Source organism: Cygnus olor, chromosome 13 (assembly GCF_009769625.2).
Source record: "Cygnus olor isolate bCygOlo1 chromosome 13, bCygOlo1.pri.v2, whole genome shotgun sequence".
Classification (NCBI taxonomy): domain Eukaryota; kingdom Metazoa; phylum Chordata; class Aves; order Anseriformes; family Anatidae; genus Cygnus; species Cygnus olor.
Genome location: NC_049181.1, coordinates 9,289,399 through 9,306,732, shown reverse-complemented (window position 1 = coordinate 9,306,732; position 17,334 = coordinate 9,289,399).

Here is a 17,334-nt window from a genome sequence, read left to right as displayed (position 1 = left end):
CACTGCTGCAATCAAGCTCCTGCAGCCATTTCCATGGGTCAGCTGGCTCCAAAGCGCAGCTGAAGCAGTGGGAGGTTTTAAATAGGTTCCTTGTAAAATCTTAGTTGTTATCACTTCCACTTTTAATGCTATCAGCAAAACTGTCGGAGCAGACCTGGCTTTGAGTATGTCCAAAGCGAAATGCAACCTGATTTCCAGTCTAATGAACTGAGGAGAAGACCTCATCTCTTCATGCAAATAATCTGGAAGTCACTGAAGATGAACAGGAAATACTGTCACAAATGGCAATAGCCCTGATTGCAGTTGCACTTTCACAATAAATACTGGCAAAAGATGGTAAACTGGCTAAGAAAAAAACTGATACCTTCTTACACCAGGTTGCAAAGGGATGGAGCTGTTCAGGAGAGGAGCCATGCATGCAGCATCCCTTTGGTGTTCAGAGCACACCCTGATACTATTTTCTTTGAAAATGTTTTTCAGCAAATAGAAAAAGTTTTTCAGCAATCTGAAAATTATATATTTTTAATATTTTATAAGAACTTGTTATATATTATACATATTATTATATATTGTATATATTATATATAACTTATTTTTTTATATTTTTATAAGAACATTTTTTTTTTTTAAGAACTGCTTAAATTAAAATGGAGGACTTAATGATAAAAGATACATTTTTTTTCTAGCTTGATTCCCTCATAGAGCTGATTGAATTTGCATGTAGCAAGAGACAAAACTAACTTTACGCTAAACTCATCCATAGCAAAAAATCACAACTGCCATACTAAAAACACACTGGGAAGGGGCACAGTCAGTTCACTCAAACAGGCATAAATACCCCCTTTCTGCCACACTACTAAAAATTTTCTTTCTAAAATTATCCCGGTAGTGCGTAGGGTTAGCCGCTGCACAGAGTCTGGCTGCCCTTTGGAGAGGGTGTGTGGCACAGTTTAACCATCGCCTGGCAGAGCTGTTTGTCCAGCTGGGTAGTTTCTGGTGGTCTTGGTGGTGGTGCCGGTGCCACACAGGCAGCCCACCGGCCCCCTGAGCAGAAGGTGGCAGCAGCTGGCCAAGCCTCCCTGCACTCAGCCTGTGGCCACCAGGACAGGGCAGCTCTGCAACCTGGGAAACACTTCTCCTGCATTTCAGGCCAGCCAAAGCCATCACCAACTCTCCAGATTAACACCTCTGGTGGTGCCTGGGAGGTTTAGAAATGCAGGAACAGCTGTAGAGGGTGAGAAGACAGTCCCCACAGTGCATCCCATGGAGTGCATCCCTGGTCAGTTACTGCCCTGAACCCCCTGTACTGGTGATTTCTTTCGTTAGGCACTTGTGTCTTCGCGTTTAACAACACTTGGTGGTGTTTTCTTCCACCATTCCTTTTTGCAGTTTGCTTTCTATCTGTCTATGCCACCAAAGGCAGATATTACAAGTGAATATTCATTCTTTAGCTTCTTTGTGCCCTTTGCAATTTTTTAGACTAGTGCTGTATTTGCTAACCTCCTTTCTAGGAGAAGAGCCTTGGCATGTCTTGATGTCGACTGTCTGGAAGGTGAGCAATACCTGTGATTGCCTTCGTACCTTTTCAAGCTCTGCTACATCTGCCCAAGATGGCAGGGCTGAGGCAGACATGATATTTGAGATGGATTTGTGCAAGGACTCTGCTTTGTTTTCTGTTCCTCTCCTAATAATTCCTAACATTCCACTTGCTTTTTGACCCAGAATAGCAATTTGGAGTATGAAATAGTACAACACATTAATATGGGTTTAATGAAACAAGTTTCCAGTCACAGACCTCAGCGTCCCAGTGAACATTTTCTTCAGAAACTGTTCGCACAGCCCGTGTTTCAGTGGTAGATAGCACACCTGGAACAACTGCCTAAGAGAGGTGTGCCCAAGGGATCCGAGCCAACTTTCCCATCTAATCCCTTGTGCTGACGTTCAGTATTTTCTTAGCTGTTCAAGGGGTGTTTGGTTTGATGCTAAAAGCTACCTTTAATGACACTAACAGGCAGTGGGGAGAAGGGCAGCTTTCCCTGCAATTTTCCCCACTTGCCAGTTCTTGACGATTTTAGTGCCAGGAGATGTGTTTCAAGCAACTCCCCAGTATTTTGGGGCACTATTGCCAAAGCAATGCAGGGTACCAAAGCTCCCCAGAAGCAGTGTGGCTGTAAGGTCCTCAAGAATAAAAATGCACACCTTTAGGCAGACACAGTCATCAAATCCATCCTGGCAAAAAAGCAGCAGCCAAGGCATCGAGCAGAGGGACTGGAGTGTGCTCCAGCAGAGGAAAGAGGAGCTGCTCTGCTGAAATGCCAACTCCTCCCCAGCAAAAACCAGCTGCAACTGTCCCCCCAGCACAGAGCAACGGCTCACAGCAGTCTCCCCTGTATTGCACCAGTGTCCTTGTCCCACTGTTTGTCAGACTGGCTGCAGAATGGAGTCAGGCAGTGCATAAACTTGCTGCCCTGCCCGAAGGTGCTGGGGAAAGCGTTGGCGGAGGTGGAGCCTGCCGTCAGCAGTAGCAGTTGTTGGTTTTCAGGGGTCCTTGGAAGCATTCAGACAGCCAGAAACCACAGGCAAAATATTTAAACAGAAACCCGAGATCGAAACAGCATCTCAGGCACTACAGTTCCCACAGGGGCAGGAATAAACTGAGCTACAAGCAGAGCACCCGCCAGGCAGCAACCCAGTAGAGAAAAATCAGCAAGCTGAGAAAAGATGCTCAAACCCCCAGGCTGAAATGAGAGGTGTCCCTGGGGGCAGAAAAAAGCTTTTTGCAGGATGACAGTGTGTTTGCAGTGTGTAGGTTAAACACTGCCTTGCTAAGTGCCCCTGGGGCAGCAGAGCAATAGCTCATTCCCAACGTCTTCACACCTGGGGGGACACAGGCTGCAGAGGGGTGTCCCCCCACACTACCATGTATCACAGACCCACAGAGCCTTCTCCTGTAGGATGGTGTCCTTCTCCCATGACTGCGCAGCCCCAGCAGCCCCTATGCAGCTTCCCACCCTACGCACCACGAGATCTTCCCAAACTGGACCCAACACCAAAACAACTGGAAGGGGGAAAGAAACAGTCTGTGGAAGGTCAAACGGTACTATGTCAACTAGCAGAAAACTGAACAGCATTCCCCCAGGCAGGACTGGGCAATCCCAGTGCTTTGGTTAAGGCATTGCACTGGGCAGGATGCCTTGCTTGCACAGCTAGCCAGTGCCTGCTTAGTCAGGACCCTGTGCCCTGGAGTAGATGCAGGCGAAGCTTGGCTCTGCTTTGTACCCTGGAATGGGACAATCCCATCCAGAGTTTTATTAATGGACCTTTAACTTCCATTTGCAAGGGAGAGTTATTTTTCCCCAGTGTAGATTTCATTCACTGAAGTCTTAATCTCTGTTCATCCGGATCAACTCTGAGTGCTTTTATAGGGAACATAAAGTGTTAAAATGTAGAGGAAAGAGGAACAGAAAATTAGATTTGGGCTTTAGCTACTCAAGATCAGGGGGTTAGGATTTACTATTAAGCCATGTTCTAAATCAGATTTTTCCTAACTACATTAGGAGTGCTGCCAGCTTTCATGATTTTACCAAAAGTCCTGTGATGTTTAATGCTGCAGTTAAGACCTCAGTTCCTGGAGGCAGGTCGGGAGGTGAAAATCTCGGCTTGCCTGTATTAAAAAGTCAGTTTGCAATGCTGTGGTTGTGCAGGGAAGACCATGCAGGAATCTGATTCCAAAGAAAAATAAAAGGGGGGGGGGGGGGAAAATGTCAATTTTTTTTTTCTGAATGTCAGATTTCTAAGTCAACCTCATGATGTTTGGAGCTTGACTCATGACTCTAAAATGCTGAGAGCACACTGCTGGGCCAGAACCAATCCACAGTCACTTCTCATTGTGGATGGGAATCTCTGCAGTGCTGACAGCACTCAGAGACCTTTGTCCCCGTGTCCCCCATTGCAGCTGCACTTTCATGTAGCACAATACCAGCTTGTTGCAGAAGCTCATACACCTGAGACAACAGATTTGCTCTTTCCACAGGTCGACTGCAGGAGAGCATCAAGAGGATGCTCTGCTCTAAATCACACCAGGCTGTAGCTATTAATCCTCCTCTTGCCGAGCTTCAGGAAGAGGATGGCAAGGCACAGCCTCCCCATCCTGTGCCCTGTGAGCAATGACACTGTCACTCTCCAGCCACTGCCCCTGGAGGCTGAGGATGTCCCCGATCCTGGCTGCGGGTCATGGAGGTGTAACGCAGCGTGAAGACAGCGCGCGGCGATCAAGGCGAACCCAGACTGGGGTGGGGCTGAAGCCAAGCGCCGGGTAGGGAGGGGGGCTGCTGTGTGTTGCCCACGAGGCTGGTCACAGCTGGCCACCTGCCAGCCGGGCAAGACCTCCCCCAGCTGCTCCAGGAGAAGAGAAATTTCCATTCTTGCTGGGGGCACTCAGAAGCCTGGAGGAGCCTGCTGGGAGTGCCTGTGGTTACCAGCAGCAGCGCCTGAAGCAGGCAAAGTTCTGCATGTATTTTGCCCCCCCCCCCCCCCCCCCCAGTGACTGCCTTTAAAGAAACAAGGGGCTGCCAGAGGCAAGGGTTTTGGCACCCCACAAGCACGCACAGGTCCTGGAGCAGGCAGTTTTGAATTTGTCATAGGTTCGTGCACAATCCTACTCCACAGATGCTCTGACAAAGCACTGAGAGCTCCACTCCCCAAATGGCACTGCCACTCGGGGACCTCAGACATCTTCTATATCACACCTGGAGCACAGCTCTGCTAGGGAGCACCACCGCATAATACCACCAGGCGAGACTGCACTATTTAACACCACACTAAGTAGGCCTTGCCAAGGAGGTGTCTGCAGCAGCTCCTCTGGGCTGCAGAGCGCACGCACCCTAAATTTAGAATTTCCCCCTGCCCCAGAGCCAGCACAGCACAATGATTCATCTGTGCATTTGCTTAAAGGATTTCACTGTCGACCAATCAAGGTTTCTTTGTTGACCACAGTTAATTTTGGTATGCAGAAAATTCCTGGGTAAAGACAGGAATTTAGCTGCAGTATCAGTGTCTCCAAGCTGCCTGCTATGTATTAACAACTGACTGAACAACTCTTGGCGGTCAAGTCACCATTTCCATTGCAACAGATTTGTAGTTATAACACTTTCACAAGATAGAAAATAACTTGTGAAAAACCTCACCTAAGGAGAGACTGAGTTGAGGTGTCCTTAGAGGTTTGTGTCTTCTCTAATAACTACAGGTATGCAGGAGCCTGTGCCTTTCTCAGCCAGCATGAACTCAGGATGCAAAAGAATAAATGGTCTGACATGCAGCAAGCCCTGGCTTCAGGACACGTGGCATGTCTGAGGGTTTTCTCGCTGTAGGAAAGACTGAGATCAAATATCTGCGTTTGTATGCTAGTGGTAATGGAGTTGCTCGTGTGCAATGAAAAGAGAACACAGCCCAAGCAGCTAGAGACTAGAACAAGACTGATTTACTTCTTTTGCATAAGCCTATAAATTGTTCAGAACTTGCTCTGTTTTCTAAGAAACTGCTATCATCTGAAAAAAAAAAAAAAATTGACTAATCCCACCACATCCCACCGGATTTCAGGTTCTGGAGAAATAAAAGCCTTTTAAGAGAATTTAAGAGTTCCCCAACTCTGCCCAAGTGGAAAATGGGTATTTATTCCCATTGCTGATAGCAGTGAAAAGGACCAGCAGGACAACTCCCTGCTTGGACCTTGGCATCAAACAGCCAGAAAGGGGTAGGGAAGATGGAGAGGCTGGAAGAGGAAGTAAATGGGAGATGAAACACGGTGGGGGCTTGCTCACAGGGACCCTGAAGTCACAGACACAAAGCTCATCTCTGCTGCACCCAATCACCTTCTGCAAGGCCCCGAAATGCTGGCAGTGGGGAGGAAGCTGATGAGACAGAGGCATTTTGCAGCCCACCACAGCCACAGGCTTTCACAGCAGTCACAAAATGCCACAGGGTGCATCTGAATGTGAGCAGGTGCCAAAGAACCCCTTGTTCCCTGGGTCTCCTAGAGCAGGGGGTCCTCAGTATTGCCCAGGCATATGGACAAAAAGCACCCTGCTCACTGCAGCACGTGGCTGCAATCCCTGCTAATACCCAAACAAGGGTAAAAAGGAGCATTTTAACTCTACCTGTTGCACTGAAAACAGAAGGGAAAACTATCAGAGTAGTAATGTTTTTATTTCCATCCAAAAACACACCAACAGTCCGGCTATGTATGGCTACGCTGGATCCGATTCTGGAGTTGCCCTGAATTTACCCTGTGCAACAGGTCTAACGTCATATTTAGAAGCACTTTGATTCATGCTGTTAAATGCATCTGGTCACAAATCTATGATGCAAATGAGCCACACAGCATTTCTGGAAGGAAAAAGGACTTTTGTGTATCGCCTGCGAGATGTTCTAGTCAGGTATTTACATCAGCTCCAGCAGCATTCATTAAAATAGACAGTAATTGCAGCAGTTTTAAAGCAGGGTGATAACAGAATGTAGCCATAAACAGAATGTGAAAATGTAGCAATTCCACCCAGCACATAGCTTTAATGGGCTTATCTTCTAATTAGAGCCCCCAGTCACATTTGTCTACATGTGGCTGTCTTTGCTTGAAAATAGGCTAGGTAGTATAGATCACATATATTTAGAGAAGAACATTTTGGTATCCATTTCAAATTACATGCTGGTTCTCTGCAGAGATACCGTCTCATTGGCCAATCACAAAAAAAAAAAAAAAAAAAAATTCAAAATACCATGAATTTAGGGCTAAGTAGTGTCCTAGGCAGGATTTCTCCAGGCAGCCACGTGGAGTCATGGTGGGATTTTCCCCTTCTCAGAGCCATCCTGACACAGGTTGTGTTAGAAATGAGCTCTGCACAAACCACAATATGTGCACAGACTGTGGTATACGCATCCACTGGCCACACTTCATCCCCCGCTGATCTGCACTGGACCTTGTTAAAGCACTTATTTTTTTTTCCCTTTAACTGGCTGTCCATCTTCTCCTCTCGACCCATCCATTAGAAGCTGGAGGCAGAGCTGAGGAAGAACCTGGAGCTGCTAAAATAACAGCCCCCATTTGTGCATTATTCCCAAAGATGCTTCCACCAGAAACAGCCAGCTGGGTTAAGATGGGGCTGTGGGAGGGGGTACTGCCTCCCAGACCTACACCACTTGATAATTTGTGATAAACTGCCTGTAAAAGTGTTTTTCCTGGAATGCCCTCGTGGCTCTCTAGGAGCAGCTTGAAAGCACCACTGCCAGACATCCCCCCTACATGAAATCCCTAATGGTGACAGAATTGGGAAAAGAAGTTCTGGATTATGTTAAAATATCAGAACCGATCATTTTGGTGGCAAATACAAACAAATCACATTTTTAGCTATTCAGTGAACCTCCCTTAGCTCTTAAAGAGAACCAGAAATGTTCTCATGAAAGTACTGTATTTCATCAGAAGCTTTCACTACTGGGAATAAAGGAGGTAAACATTTTTATAGAGGTTATTTATTATATACCAGTGTCCTGACAAGATAGGGAATATTCAGTTGTGTTTTTTTTCAGGTTCTTTTGTATACATTGAATCAAGTTCCAGACCCATTCAATAATTTACAGGCTCCATTCCACACCATATCAGCATCTGCAGGTGCCACTATAACGTTTCCCTTCCAACAGCCATACTGCCATTGTCTGCACCCATCTGTCCACTCCCTCCCGATAGCCACTGCGAAATGTAAGCTGTAACTCTCGACACAGTGAAGGAAAATCTTTAACAGATTTTCAAAGAGCGTTCAGCAAATTGTTGGAGATGTGATCTTTGTGTCAGGGTCAGATAGGCTGAGAGAGGTCTTGGTCAATGAATTTCCTCCTGCCTGAACTTAGTTGAACATCTTAGTGAAAAAAAAAAAAAAAAAGAACAATAACCCTGTCTGCAGCTACCTAAGCTTTTCATTTTCTGCAATTCAGGCCCCAACACATACTGCTGAGAGTGAATGGTCCTGTGGTCAAGTTGCTGCTTTGCCCTGTAGCAAAGGACTTCCCTGGAGCAGGGCAACGATGGGGAGCAGCAACTATGAGAGGAACATGTCATAGGAGATGAGAAGAGCATATTTTGTGCCAGGCACTTTCTTGAACAAATGCAGAGCATAAACCAATTTGTCATGCAAAAGCCCCAATGACCATCTGCTTTACTACTAGCACTTGTATTTTTTTGAGGACATTAAAAAAAATATCTGACCATAAGCCCAGATGTAAGACCTTTACATGTGTCATGGTTTGAAGGCTAGATCCCATTTGAGTCATTTTAAGTAATATTTAAACCAAAACTTTTCTGAGTGTCTACTGGTCAGTGAATTCTCTTTTGTTCACTGTTGTTGACCTGGATTAATCATGTTTACTAACCTATAGAAATGCTTGATTTCTCTCCCCTCCTCCCCACTTTTTTTTTTTTTTTTTAACTCAGCATTCTCAGAAATTGCTGGTTGCTTTTTAAAACAACTGACAAAGTAAAACCCACACAATGAACAAGAATGAAGAGATAACCCCATGTTATTTTGCTCAGTTTGCTAAATCACATCAGCAGTGTCAATAAATTTCTACTCCCTACCCTGAAAAGTTACATCATCTCAGCTCTTTGTGTTATTTGCTTGCATTTTTGTAAGATGGAGACAGTCCAGAAACAGACTATGCACAATGCTACCCTTCGCTGAACTTTATGCCACCTTAGCACTGCATAGCTTAGCAAGTGTGTGTTAAATGTTATCATAAGAGTTGGATTGTGAAGTGGTGAAATCATCTGAGAGTGCAACAAGCCTAAGAGGCACAGCAGAGTTCACATCCATGAGGGCAAGCTTGGTCACAAATATTCCCTTGACAATATTTACCAAGAAAATCAGATATTTTCCAGCAGAGAGGTGAAAAGGCAGAGGGTAATTTTTCATCTTCAGCTCCTGCCCCTTTCATTGCAAATTCTCTGTTCACACTGATAATACAGAGCCCAGATGCTATGGAAGAATTAAAAATGGGAAGCAAGGATTTCCCAGGCTTTAAAAAAAAAAAAAAAACTTGTTCAAGCTGAAGACCCTCTCTGTTTCTGCAGAGTTCCAGGGCCATGGGAATAATGGCATGGCCATGCAAGGTGCTGCAGGTCTCAAGTAACCAGTTTCTGCCCCAAAACTTCTCCTACTGCTCTTTTCCCAGAGGGACAACCAGCAGCCAGGCTTTCTGATGGGGTGCATCTTCCTCAAAAGTGCAATACACAGTGAAGGAAGGGCAAATAACAGCCCAGTGCACGCTGTCAAGAAGTTTGTCATCTCTTTTCAGATCATTTTTTATCTTCTGCTGCCACTCTGCGCTGTATTGGCAAGTGTAGTGCATTAATTCATACCATCCTGATAGAACACGTCAGCAGATTTGAGAAGGCAGATTTGTTTCTGCTCTACCAAAGCCAACCAATGCATGTCTTTGTTTTCCTTTCAGCACAGAAGTATGGCTTGCTGGGATTTACCAGCAGTTACTGTACAGGATTTGAGTCCCCATTCAGATTCTGTTTAGTTTTGGATCTAGAATGTAACAGCAACGTTTGATCAGCTTTGAATGTCTGGCTGCATCTGGCTGAGAAAGCTCTATGTTATCTACCAGAAGCCCTTGAAGAATACTGCATTTTGTTTGTGGGAAGTCACCTCAGACATTTTCAGAAATTGGGGTTTTCAGAACTGGAAGCCTCCAAGTTCTGTGGGTGAACCTTGTGTAACAGGACCGGGTTTTTGGGGGGTGGGTGAGGGGGTGATTTCTCCATTAATAGCTCCCATAGTGATTCAAGAGCCGGGGCCTCATGGAGTGCAGACTCAGCTGTGCTCGGGGAGGAGAAGGCAAGTGCTGCACAGCAGCAACATGGCCCCACCACTCCAGTCAGACAAGGCAGCGTCAGAGCCAGCGGACACTGCCTTCTTATGGAGTTTGAGAATTGGTTTTGGAGTCCAGCTGATGTGGCTTTGCTGCCTCCAGCACATGAGCTAGGCTGTGCATAGCTTACAGAGAGCCCTTCCCCTGCCAGCACAAACCATGTGCAGCACCTCAGTGAGAACAAGAGATGGTCTCTCCCCAGGCATGTCCTGGGAGTTATCAGTGTCACACTTACACTCCTGTCTTGCACCAGCCCAAACCAGATCAGAATTGCATACTCCCAGTGTAATACCCAGACTGACATCTTCTGCTTTGCTCTGTAATAAGATGTACCCAAGGGACTAATTAGACGTGGTTTGGACACTAATTGCTTAGCAACCCCGTTTGTCTTCAGATACCTTGTTACAGCAGCTGCATGAGTTCATTTGTTTCATCTAATCAATGGAAGGAAGTTGGGCAGCAGCCAGGTCTGCCAAGAGTGGTTTCTGTCCTTGTAGTGCACAGGGCAGAAAATAATGCATGAGCTGACCCCCCACATGCACCCTGTCCTGCCCACACCAGGCTGCTGGAGTCTTGCACAAAGGGCAGAGCCATCACTTCAGGTGAGTAACTAGGGGCATCTCATCACCCTGAACACTCCTGAAATTGTTTGGGAGCGCTTGGGCATGGGGCAATCAGACAGATACACACAAGGCACAACTGGGGAGCTGTGCCCAAGGGACACCGAGGCTGGAGGACAGAATGCTATTGCACTGAACAGGAAACTGAGCAACTGTTGTATCAGTGAGTCCTGTGCAGAGCTCAGCTGGAAGATGACTTGAACTCTTGGGATTGTCAGTGCAAACCACAGCTGGTATCAGTCTCTGTACATTTTTCTTCTGTCAGTACAACATACACTTAATCTGTGATCTGAAGCAGATATGTCATGGTTTCCCACCCGTCTCCTTCTCAATGCAGAGAAATGTATTTTCCAAGAAAGAATGATAAGCCCTATTGTAATTCAAAAATGTTTGCCTCAGAGCATCACCACCTGCACTTGATTATGAAGGAAAATCCACATAATGCCAAGATCATCTGAAGACACTCACCCTTAATAGCTTTCAGTATGAGCCAGTTGGCTTTTCCATCATTCTTGGCATCTTTGTCATTCTTACCAAAAGACATTTTAGGACTTCTCTCTAAGAGATCTACAGAGCTACAGCTTATGGCATGGGAACTACTACACAGAGTTGGGTCCTTTTCCACAAGGATTGTGACATCTAATCAACCAAGTGGTGCTCAGAGTAGTCCTCAGAGTCCCACAGTCTGCAGTTATGCTTGAAAGAAGGTAACATGACAAGAATAAGTAAATTTTGCACAAACAGAGATACACAGCATTAAATGCATCATTAGTGGGGAAACTTTGTTTAAAGCCTTCCCCTAAACAGAAAGGCTGGAAAGGTTGAAATGTCAAATTCCTGTGGGAGAGAAACTAACTTTCCTAACTGCCTGTTATCACTGGGACTGCAAAGCACACCAAAGTGCTGTCTCTCACCAAGATGTAAGCTTTTATTTCTCAACACACGTGAATTGTCTTGATTGAGGTTCACAAGGCAGAGCCACCTGGATTTGCTGCTTTGCATCATGACCAATGCAGAACAAAACAGGCCGAACATAGTTCTCCAGACAGCATGTTCTTTCTGAAGTCCCCCATCCTGAACAAGCTCACTAAGGAGAACCCCGCATCAAGCCCAGGCAAGTCTAAAAATCACTTGGGACTAGGCAGTGCACTCTTTTTCCCATGCCACTTGCTTTTGGGCAAAGAAATAATTACAATTGCTTTACTTCCAGATCAACAGCTCCTCTGGGGAAGCAGCTCAATCTATGTATAGACTCGTGAAGATTTTGGCCATGCCACATGCATCTATTAAATGTGTGGGGTTAGATGTTGTATTAAATATGCTCACCATTTTTCTGACATAGCAAACTACAAGATAACTTTTAGCTGACGTTCTACAGAGGCTGAATGGGAAAGTTCTTCTCCTGTGGCAAGTAATCCAAAAGAAATCTTCCAGCACCGTTTTGAATTCTCTAATTTACTAGTTTGAGGGACTTCAAGGACCGCAACCAAATTCTCAGAATATTTTACTCAGGAATCATGTGTCACAAACCACCGCTACCACGACTGAAATGTCCTGAGCATACTGGTCTGTTCCTCCCACATCTGCAGCTGCCATCCATCACTGCTAACAGTTACCTGGTGCAGAAAGGCATCCTAGGTCTGGCCTCAAAAGCAGAGAGCTGGAACTCAGTGGTTTTAGGTAATTCAGGAGAATAAATAAAAGAAAGCTCAGAGACTAAACAGTAGGTTAAATGTTAAACTGAATCAGGGTCAGCTGAAGCTGTTTTATAACAACTACTAGCAATTTCTAAGTAGATAACAGTTCTTAGTGGATTTATCCCGTTTCTTGTCTGAACAGTGAATAATTGAATCTAGTGCAAATAACTAGATGTAATCATTTTCTGGACAACATGTAAACACAAACACATTTATCTGGGGGACCATGACTGAGTTATCCTGTTACTTTTCTTACAAAACCCTTTTCTCCAGTCTTGCTCCCAGAAAGCAAGCTGAAGTCATTTTCCTAAACAAAAGACTTGCTAGGCATCTTAGCATAGAAGTGTGATTCAACTTTTGTTGCTGAATCATTTTGTCAGGCCAAGCTTATGGTTCTTTGACAAAGTGCCACTTCCAGGTTGGCTGGTTGGATTCCCCACCCCACCTTATGCATACCAAATGCTTCTATTTATTCACACAGGAAAATACAAGCTTCTCCTTAGTTAGTAAAAATCTATTTTCAACGTGTAATGGTCTTTTTTATTTCTGCAAGGCTACCAAGATCACCATCAGCTGTAAAGCACTGCTCAATCCAAGCTTCTACTGAAGGCAAGAGCTCTGACTTGGGATCCCTGCATGACACTGCCTTCCCTGTCACATGGTGCCTTGGAAGCAACACAGATAGAGCAGCAGGATCCATAACGTCTGAATTGCCTTTTGTAGCAGTCTCCACTCCTCTGGCTGCAGCTTTAAAGGAGTCATCAACTCAGTGCTGGCATTTGTCTTGCTTAGCTGCTGGGAAGCCTGACCCTGTTGTCCTGGATAATACCCCTACATCTCACCTTGCTGTAACCTTGTGCCACCCCACCAGGTACCTGAAAATAGCTGTGCTGGGGATTAAAGAAAACAAACAAAAAAGCCACGAGTTGTCACGGGAGAAGCCTTGCTCAGGACACATAAGGCCAGGCTTCCTCTCAGGGCAGGAGGTGGTGGCCAAGGGACCATGTTACATAGGCAGTTGTGGGCTAAGGGCAGAGCTGCAAGGGTACAGATGGTGCCTGGGCTCTCAGAGCACCACAGCTGGGTAGGGTTGGACAAACACAGCTTTGCTCTGCAATTAGTTTTAGGTGTTGCAAAGTCCAAGCCAGGTCTCAGAGAGAAATTTTTATATTTTTTTTTTTAATACATGAGATTTCTGAAAGAACAGAGCAGTCTCATGGGAGAGGTGTTAATGGAAGCTTAGTCACAACATTCCCCAAAATTGCAGAAAATACTGGAACAGTAAATAATAAATATTTTATTAAAAGCAGGTTACATCTTGTGCTTCCTCTCTGTTATTGTCTGCAGCTGGCAGACCTCATCTACAAGGTCTCTTAAATATTACACTTCAGCTATACTTTGCTGTTTAGCAAATACAGCCAAAGATCTGTAAACAGAGACAAAAGCTTATTAGTGTGCTTCCAGGCTATCACAGCCCCAGCAGCACGTACTCACAGGGGCTGGGCGCTTGTGATTGCTAGAATGACACCCATTTCTACAGGAGCATAGCAAGTAACAGCAAACAAAGCAACAAGATAACAAAGCTATCCACAGAAACTGGGAACACCCATGTCTTTTCCTGGGATGACCAGTCACACAGAGCTGTGCTAGAATGCTTCCCTTGAGGTTTTTCAATAACTTAAGGCTTTTTTAAAATCTAGATTGCAAACAGATTATAAGCAATCTCCATATACATACCTCTTCCCTGCTGCATGTAGATAGAAAATAGCAGTTCTGCTTCGCAGCACGTGGCTGCTCTGCTCTAAGAGAGGCAGGTGAATATGCCTGCAGTCACGTCACCAACCTCACAAAGAAGCAAAGAAGGAGAACAAAAACAAAAAAAAAGGAAGGTGCTTTGTGGCATGTTCTGTTTTATAATGAGGTGCTGGGGATGCAAACAAGGTGCAGGTTTTATAAACTGAGAGCCACAGGTGCGGATTTAGTAATAACCAGCTCTTTACAGCTATGCATACTTTGTGTTGTTTGCAATAAGCAACTGAGTGGGACTTAAGCTAAAGATTGCTGTTAAGTTTTAGAGTTTTTCTCCTAGAAAGTTTTTGTGGCTAGAGCTAACTAGAATGCTGGAAGACGCTGAGAAACCACTGACAACTAGAGGTGCTGGAAGGGCTCTGTCCTGCAGCTCACATGGAGGGCACAGTGGGTAGGTCAGACATGGTCCTACAGGGCCGCGTTGGTTCCGAGGCAAAGCACCTTTCTGGCTTTGCAGAGGGTATGTGGGAGCTCTGTACAGAAGATAAAACAGCTGCTTTCAAAGATAAAATGTGCAAATTAAGCTCGTAACTGGATTTAGCTGTAAGTGTAACCTGCTTTTTGTTTATTTATGTCCCACTTTCTTAGCCTTGATCATAGTCATTACTGCAGGTGCAGCCCAGAGCTGTTTAAAGTCACAGCTAGGCCAGTTGAACAAAGGCCTTTAAGCAGCGGTGTCCTGTGGCTCCTGTGAGTGGTTTTAGAGGGAGCTGCCAGGAGGGTGGCTGTGCTTTGGGCTTGCTTCTGAATCACACATGCTATTTCAGGATGATTGCAGGATGACAAATGCGCACAACCCGTACTTCTGCTTTTTTATTTTTTGGTTGTTTTTAATGCATCCTTGCCTGATCTGTTGTCCTGTCTCTTAATGTCTCTCCCTTGTTGTAAGTGAATGAAACACAAAATCCATCAGGGCACTCTTGATTCTGCCTGGTTTTTGCTCTGCAAATGTGGGATAATGCTCTGACTTGTAGGTGTACAAAATGACAGCCACAGAGCAGCTACACCCTTCAGAGCAGCAGGTGGGTGCTCTGACGAGCATCTCTGCAGACAAAGATTATGGAGAGGCAGCTGCGCTGATTTGCAGCTGCTCCTTAGGGCTGCTCTAAGCAATAACATGAAAGCAACTGGTGAGTTTGAACAATCTGGGGGTAGGGTGGACTCCCATTTAGGGTGTTGCAAATGTTGATGGGCGTGTATACTGCTTTTTCATCTTTTGCAAATGCAAAAACTTGAAAAAAAATTTTTGAAGCTTTTTGATCTACAGCAGGTCTGCTGAGTTATGACAAGTGACTGTGTGCTCTTAGCTCTCAGCAAACACAAGTTAAAACTCTTTGCAATGCTTTGGCTGGCTGCTTATCCTTGAACGTACATAACTTGCTACTGAATCATTTCATTTCATGGTTGCAATGCCATGATCAGCACTTTGGTTTCTGTTTGCCTACGAGTCCCTTAGGAGGCCAGCAAACGTTGTAGCAGGCTTACTGCCTCCTGTTTTAAATAAAGTGACATTTGGACTGAGAACCTCATTTCCTTTTGTGTGGAAGGAGTTTGCACAGTAAACAAAGAGCAGAGAGAATAGATTCAGACTTCATTTATGTGAAGGCATGGAGAAACTGTAGGTTACTGTTCTGCAGTTTCGTTACTTGAAATGACAGACTGAGTTTTTTCCTATATAAGAATCAAACGTCAGGTCCTGAGTCCGTGTTTAGACATTTGTTAACTTTAGAAGTACCAAATACCCAGAATCTCCCACTGAGGTCAGACAGGATGTTTCTGAGGTGAAGAGATGATCAAGATGCTCACTCTTTTTTTTATAAACAGACTGTATCTATAGATGAGGTTTCTAACTTTTGGTATGTTAATTTTGTAGCTATAGTCTGGAAGCAGCTTCATTTTCTGAGCTGACCTTGGAAAATGTGTTAGGAGTTTTCTCTGGTCTCCGTCTCAAGAAATGTTATTTGCCTCTTAGACTCCCCTTTTCCCTTTTAAAAAGGGGGAAAAAATGAACTAAATCATATAGCAACACATTTTGAGCTGAGAATTTTATTTCATATTTTAAAGCCAAAATACAAACTTTTATATTTGAATCTTTTATTTCAGTGGAGACACTTCAGTACAGTGTCCAGGTAGTTCCGTGTTTAACACTTAATTTGGTTAGTATAAGTCTGTATAATGCATAAGAGTAATCCTGTCTTTGTGCCTTTGCCATTGCACGTACCTGGCCCATGAGTGCTAAAACTTTGCATTTTCACAGGAATAGCCTGTCAGTGCTCTGGGGAGGTACCTCAGGGATAAATCAGAGCAGTGGAAAGAAGTTGGTTTGCAGAGATTCCAGCTCCATGCCTGTTGCTTGGAGCCTGAACTGCCACATCAGCATCACTTGCAATGGCAAATCCTGGAGGAAAAGCTGATGCTATGGAGGAAGAGCAGTGGCAGCAGGGCCTTGCTGAGTCCAAGGCTCTGGGCAGCAGGTCTCAGGAATGCCCATGGCCATGACATGCAGCTGAATATATCCTCAAAGCCTAAGCCACATCCAGGCTGGTGTGATGAGCCATGTTCAGTCGGGGGCACGTGGGAAAGTGGCCAACATTGTCTGAAACTGTCCAGACAGCTCTGCTCGTGGTCCTCTCATGTGGGGAGGAGGGATAAGCCCCAGGGCCCCCTGTGCCTCATCCCAGTATGCATGCTCCATGGGCTCCTGTGCCACTCTGTGGGTGCTGGGGGAGAGAGGAAGTGTACCCTGGCCAACCCCTCCTGTTCTGTCAGTGGCTCTAAGACCCGCCAGATGGCAGATTGCTGTCTTGTTTTAGCTGTATCACCGTCATTCCACATGCTTCTTCAGAAGGTCTCATATTTATTGCATGAAGTCAATATAAAACCCAGTTTTAAAGAGCAAGGAAGGATCACATTACCAAGATCTCAGATAGCTACCAAGTGTTCATCCAAGCCAACTAATTCCTGGCCTGTGCTGTGTCTTTGACAAGATCTAGCAGAGAATGTCACCACAAACTAGTATGTTTTAGCAGAGATTTTCCAGAGAATGTGGGTTGGAAAAAGTTCAGAGCTGTACAGCAAAAGCACAGCTTAACACTACTAAGGATGCTACCTCATTTTGCAGTAGGATAGGAGTGTTTTTTTCTTGCTTGTATTATTTCTTCCCAGAATTGTACTGTCACTATCTCGCACTTTTTGGGCTACAGGCCTTAGGAACTCTGAATACGAAGAAAAATTCAGCTGATACAACCACCTTGGAAAAGTTTCTGGAATAAACACTCTGCAGTTTTTTA